Genomic DNA, 6857 nt, shown 5'->3' with positions numbered 1-6857 from the left:
CAAAGACATAAACAAACATGAAGAGAATAATGAGCCCAGGTATCTATCTCTCTAAGGAAGAGAGCTTTAGGAACTGGACCTTCTACACCCATTACATCCTACACATCACCTAACACGGCAGTAAAGCACATCAAGCATTAAAGCCAGGCAACACACATGGACTTCACAGCCATAAGGGGTGATACTAGGCAGTTACTGAATGTTGGGTGGGTGAGTCCAGGGTCCAACACTCAGGAGCTGCTGGATGAGTGGATGACTGAATAAATAATAAAAACTCATGCATGTGTCAACTTCCTAGTACTTGTCAGACACTGGGCCGGGACTTTCTCCGCATTATCTCATCTGATTCTCACAGCAACCCCACATGGTCAAGGTAATGATCCCCACTTTATAGATAAGGAACCTGCAGCTTAGCGAGGTGAGGTGACCGGCCCGAATCACGCAGCTCAGAGTGACATATCTCCGGCACTGTGACTCCAGAACTTGACACGGCTTCACGTGGGGGCCACAGAGAAATCATGAAAGTCAGAGAAGCCTGGAGAGAGGGAGCAGCTGAAAATCTAAAGAAGTCATTTTAAAATAATTACTAAGTATTTCACATACACACAAATTGTTAGAAAGTTTAAATCTCCATTTCCGTGGAATAATGAGAACCCTCAACACCAACTGTGGTAGGAAAGGAAACAGCCCCCAAAGATGTCCACATCCTAATCCCCAGAGCCTGTGACTAGGTTACGCCACGTGACAAAGGGGAATTAAGCCAGTAGATGGATTTAAGATGGCTCATCGGCTGTCCCTAAAATAGGGAGGTTATCCTGGATTATTCTCCTGGATAGTCTCCTGGATTATGACGGATGGGCCCCACGTGATCACAGGGGTCCTTGCATGTGGCAGAAGGAGGAATTGGCGTCACAGGGATTCGATGTAAGAAAAGACTCAACTGGGCGCCTGGGTGGCTCAGATGGTTAAGCGTCTGCCTTCGGCTCAGGTCCTGGTCCCGGGGTCCTGGGATCGAGTCCCGCATCGGGCTTCCCGCTCCTTGGGAGCCTGCTTCTCCCTCTGTTTCTCTGTCTCTCATGAATAAATAAATAAAATCTTTAAAAAAAAAAAAAAAAGAAAAGACTCAACTGTCTGCTGGCTTTGAACACGGAGGAAGGGGCCATGGGCCAAAGAATGAGGACAGCCTCTGAAAGTCGGAAAAGGTAAGAACATGGCACCTCCTCTACCCCAGAAAGAAACACAGCCTTTCTGACACCTGCTTTAATATGGAAGACCCATTTCAGGTTTCTCACCTCCAGAGCTGTAACATAATAAATGTGTTAAGCCAAGAAGCTTGCAGTGATTTGTTACAGCAACAATAGGAAACTAATCCAATGACGGAAGTTTACTGGGATTGGCACTACACTCGGGAAAACAGCTTCCCATTATCCAATCAAGCTGAAGCTCATCCCCGCCGACCCAGTGATTCCGCTCCTAGCAGAACCCTAGAGAAACTCTATTCATGTGCAGTAGAGGATTACTCACAGCAAAAAACAAAACAAAACAAAAACAAACAAAAAACAACAAGAAATAACCCAAAGGACCATCAATAGCTGGAAAATTAAACTCATGTGCTCATATAATGGGATACCATAAAGCTCACAGAAGTGGATGGAGGAATGAATGAAATACAATCCATGTTTCAAAACAGATGAATCTTAGGAACATAATGAGAAAAAGAGTAAGTCGCAGAAAAATACATTCAATATGATTACAGTTATATAAAGGCCAAAACAGGCTAAAGTAAACATTATGTTGTTTACAGTTAAACACTCATATGGTGAAACCATAAAGCAAAGTAATGACTGACAGAAAATTCAGGCCCTCACCCTCTGGAGGGAAGGGAGGGGGACTGGATCAGATAGGGGATAAGGTCTTAGTCATTCATATTCTTTTTTTATTTTTTAGTCTGACACAGGAATTCATTTTATTATGAACTTGCACACACATTATATACACAGTTCTTTGCTTTGTTTTTCATTAAAAAAAAAAAAAAATCAAACCAATATGTCAGACTTCACCTACCCTTATGACGAAAGCAGAAGTGAGCAGGCACACCCACCCACTCCCCGTGGTAACAAGTCATCCTGTTACTGATTTGGCAGAAGCCACGTTCATTTAAAAAAAATAAAAACACTTAAGAATATATCTAATAAAAGTGTAAGACTTGTACACTGAAAATTCGAAAATGTTGCAGAGGTAAATTGAAGAAGATTCAAATGAATGAGTGACACCTCATATTCGTGGATCAGAAGACTTAATACTATTAAAATTAAAAAAATATGTATCGTGCTCGCTTCGGCAGCACATATACTAAAATTGGAACGATACAGAGAAGATTAGCATGGCCCCTGCGCAAGGATGACACGCAAATTCATGAAGCGTTCCGTATTTAAAAAAAAAAATATGTATCAGCAGGCTTTTTTGCAGAAGTGGACGAGATGATCCTAAACATACAGGAAACTGCAAAAATCCCAGAATAGTCAAAAGCAGTTTGAAAAAGTTGAAGGACTTTCACTTCCTTTCATATATTGAATGCATTATATACTGTATTCCTAAAATAAAGTAAGCTAGAGAAAAGAAAACATTATTAAGAAAATTGTAAGGAAAATATATTTACAGTGTTGTACTCTATTTACTGAAAAAGATCCGCGTATAAATGGACCTGCACAATTCAAACCCATGTTGTTCAAGGGTCACCTGTACATTGGGGAAAGAACAATCTTTTCAACAAATGGTGCTGGGACCATTTGGAAATCCACATAAAAAGATGAACTTGGGGGGCGCCTGGGTGGCTCAGTCGTTAACCGTCTGCCTTCGGCTCAGGTCACGATCCCGGGGTCCTGGGATCAAGCCCCGCATCAGGCTCCCTGCTCGGCGGGAAGCCTGCTTCTCCCTCTCCCACTCCCCCTGCTTGTGTTCCCTCTCACTGTTTCTCTCTCTATCAAATAAATAAAATCTTTAAAAAAAAAAAAGATGAACTTGGGTCTTCATTTCACACCATTTATAAAAATTAAACCAAAATGCATCACAGACTTAAATGTAAGGGCTAATACAATAAGACTCCAGAAGGTAACTGAGAAAATCTTCAGGACCTTGAGTTATAACTGCCAAAGATGTTGAAGATATGACACCAAAAGCATGGTTTATAAAAGAAAAATATTAATACACTGGACATCAGCAAAATTAAAAACCTGAATGCTTCAAAAGACACCATTAAGAAAATGAAAAGACAAGTAACAGAGTAAGAGAAAACATTTGCAAAACATGTACTGAGAAAATCTGTATCTAGAATGTGCAGAGAACTATAGTACCCCAATATGTCAATCAACCCAATCAAAAAGATTTTGAACAACATTTCACCTAAGGTACACAAATGGCTAAAAAGCACATACGATGCTCAATATCATTAATTATTAGGGAGATGTCAATTAAAACCATAAGACACCAATTCACAGCTAGACAGACAATAACAAGTGTTGGCAAGGACGTGAGAACGAGGAACCTCCTCCACTCACTGCTTGTGCAAATGTAAAATGGTGCAGCCATTTTGGGAAGCAGTTTAACAGCTTCTTAAAAGTCTAAACATAAAGTTACCATGAGACCCAGCAATTCTATTCTTTCTGCCCAAGAGAAACAACATTTATCCGAACGAAGATTTACAGAAAAATGTTCTTAGCAACATTATTCATAATAGGCAAAAAATGTAAACAACCCAAATGTCCATCAATTGGTAAATGGACAGATGAAATGTGGTCCATACATACTATTTAATATTCCTTGCCAATAAAAAGGAACAAAGTACTGACACGCTACGACACCGATAAACTTCAAAAACACTGTATTAACAGAAACAGAAGACTACATGCCAAATGGCTCCATTTATGTGAAATGTTCAGAAATGGCAAATTAGAGATGGAAGGTATATTTTTAGTGGTTGCCTGGCGCTGGGGGTGGGGGGCTGCAAAGGGGCTGGAAGGATCTAACTGGGTAGACGGAAGTGTTCTAAAACTGATTTATGGCGCTCTTTGCACAACTTGGTAAATTTACTAAGAAATCATTGAGTTGTACACTTGAAATGGGTGAATTACATAAGCCATGTAAAATATGCTTCGGTAAGGCTATATATTTTAGAAAGAGCAGGTTCAGCGCGTCCTGTGTTGGCGCTTTCCTCCACTATCTGGACTCCTCACCACCTTGACAGGCACATGCTTTTATCTCCATGTTGAAAATGGGGACAAACTCGGGAAGGGCTCAGAGATTCCGACACGGGTCTCCTGACCCCGACCACGCCTTGTGCCCTCTTGCACAAGCAGCACTCTCAAAGTCAGGTCATGGTTCTCCCCTGGGTCCATGGAGGTACTTGAGGTAGCCTCTAACTCTGTGACCTCAAAGGGGTTCTTTGTTAGACTCAATTCTATTCACTGGCACTCAAAACAAGTAAGAGTAGGGTTAAACCAAGTCAAATACTTCAGAAACAGTGTTAAAGGCCCCTTGAATTACTTCTCTTGAACACATCTGGCTGATACGTATTTCCTCGTTACAAGGGAAAAGCCGAGAGGCAGCATGGGAAGAGGGTGTTGAGCAAGACTACAAAGAAGGCAAAGCCCTCTGGACGAGGGAACAGACGCTGCTGTGAGTCAGTTTGTTTCACAGCCGGCGCTAGGCGCTCGGACGGGCGTGCGGAAGCATCCCATGACCCCCTGATGTCAGCCACTGTCCGACCCTGTCTTCTCCTGCTGCCTTCACCTCAGGCCCACCATCAGCTAAATGAGGACAACCGCCTGGGACCCAAGCTTAAATTCAATCGCCACACTCCGGTCATGGTCACCGTAAAGGGGCCCACTTTCCAGCCAGGTAAGGATCTGAGAAGGGGGCCTCACGGTCTGCTCACAGACAGATACACACGTATTATCACTTCCTGGCGCATGCTGAGCACTGTGAGGCGAGGCAGGGGTTCTCTGTAGAGCTGCCTCCCTGAGCCCACCACCAACTCAAATGTTCCACGGGAGAATCAAAGGTTTAAAGTGAGATGGGGCGGGGGAGAGAGACACAGAAAGCAGTGGTTGCATGGGGCTAGGAGGGGAGCAGGGACTGACTGCAAACAGGCACTAGGGAACTTTCTAGAATGATGGAGGTATCCTAAAACTGGACTGTGGCAATGCTTGCAGAACAGCATAAATTTATTCAAACTCAGAGTTTGACACAGTTATCACAGGTGAATTGTAGGACATGTGAATGTATGCCTCCATAAAGCTGTTTTTAAAAAGTGCTGACTGCACACACTTTTTAAAAATCTATAAAATGAAAGGTGGTCTTCCAGAAACGTGATGACTCTGCCACTTGGCTCTCCATCACATCTGTTCCTCCCAATTCTAACAAGTGCGGGTTTCTAGGCTTCTCCCTCTCCACCTCAAGTGAAACCCACTTATCCTCCTCCGGGCCCCCAGGACGGTATTCTTAAAGCTTCCAGAATGAGGTGGCGGCCCCCTTTATCTCCAGACCGGGCGGGGGGGCGGGCATCAGCATCCTGCAGCTCCCACCCCTGCCAACACACGGCAAACAACCTTCTCCTTGGGAACCCTACTGCTAGCCACTGCCTCAAACCCTCCCAACCCCCAGCCTCCCGGTGACCCCTGGCTCACATGTGCCACTCCTCCCCATTCCTGTCACCCCCAAAGACCCCGTGTGACAGTGAACTTCACCAGCCATCTACTTCAGCAGCCGCCCCTGCTGCTCCACCTTAGCTCTTCCTTCTCCACATGCTCAGACCTCTGTCCTGAAAGTAACCCTCCTCCAACCCCAGTTCCTCCTCTGGCAGCCTGGGGACGTCCCCAGATGCTGCTTGCACTTTGGGACCTCTCCCTCTTTCCTCTGCCCTGGCCACTGCAGGAAGCTGCCCTCCCAAGGCCTTGCCCCGCACCACCTCCCCCCCACCCCAGGACACTGGATGCAAAGCGTCCACCAGCCGAGCCTCAGACCAACCCCCATCGCGGTCATCCATTAATCCCAGCCAAAGATGGAAAACAGAGAAACCCAATCTGATCAAGACAAAACATGATTTAAATAACTATCCTAGGGCACCTGGGTGGCTCAGCAAATTAAGCGTCTGACTCTTGCTTTCCACTCAGGTCATGATCTCAGGGTCCTGGGATCAAGCCCCGTGGCAGGCTCCACGCTCAGCTGGGAGTTAGCTTTAGATTCTTTCTCCTCGCCCTCTGCCCCTCCCCCTACTCATGCACACAGGCAGGCACACGTGCACGCTCACTCTCTGTCTCAAATAAATAAATCTTTTTTTTTTTTTTTAAAGATTTTATTTATTTGACAGAGAGAGACAGCGAGAGCAGGAACACAAGCAGGGGGAGTGGGAGAGGGAGAAGCAGGCTTCCCGCCGAGCAGGGAGCCCAATGTGGGACCCGATCCCGGGACCCCAGGATCAAGACCTGAGCTGAAGGCAGACGCTTAACGACTGAGCCACCCAGGCGCCCTCAAATAAATAAATCTTAAAAATAAATAAACAAATAACCATCATCGAGCATAGAACAAAGCACTCAGCAGCAATTTAAATGGTGCCTGGTGGGGACACCTGGGTGGCTCAGTCGGTTAAACGCCTGCCTTCAGCTCGGGCCGTGATCCCAGGGTCCTGGGATCGAGTCCTGCATCAGGCTCCCTGCTCAGCGGGGAGCCTGCTTCTCCCTCTGCCTGCCGCTCCCCATTTGTGCCGTCTCTCTCTCTCTCTCACAAATAAACAGAATGTTAAAACAACAACAAACAACAAATTGAAAAGCCCAAACATTAAAAAAAAATAAAAATAAATT

The 6857-nt window shown here is 45.1% G+C and overlaps 1 protein-coding gene and 1 non-coding gene across 4 annotated transcripts in view; one reads left to right on the top strand and one right to left on the bottom strand.

Moving 5' to 3' along the window:
- LGMN (legumain) overlaps positions 1 to 6857 on the bottom strand; it is a 34718-nt gene that overhangs the window by 16114 nt on the left and 11747 nt on the right. The gene's annotated exons all lie outside the window — the stretch shown is intronic.
- LOC115936714 (U6 spliceosomal RNA) lies at positions 2329 to 2435 on the top strand. Its single transcript, XR_004072112.1, has one exon. It is a non-coding gene; the product is annotated as a U6 spliceosomal RNA (small nuclear RNA).

The sequence above is a fragment of the Leptonychotes weddellii genome, chromosome 9 (assembly GCF_054177405.1).
Source record: "Leptonychotes weddellii isolate Sample4059 chromosome 9, ASM5417740v2, whole genome shotgun sequence".
In the NCBI taxonomy this organism is placed as follows: Eukaryota; Metazoa; Chordata; class Mammalia; order Carnivora; family Phocidae; genus Leptonychotes; species Leptonychotes weddellii.
The sequence above is the reverse complement of the archived record's forward strand: the minus strand, read 5'-3'. Positions and strand labels throughout refer to the sequence as shown.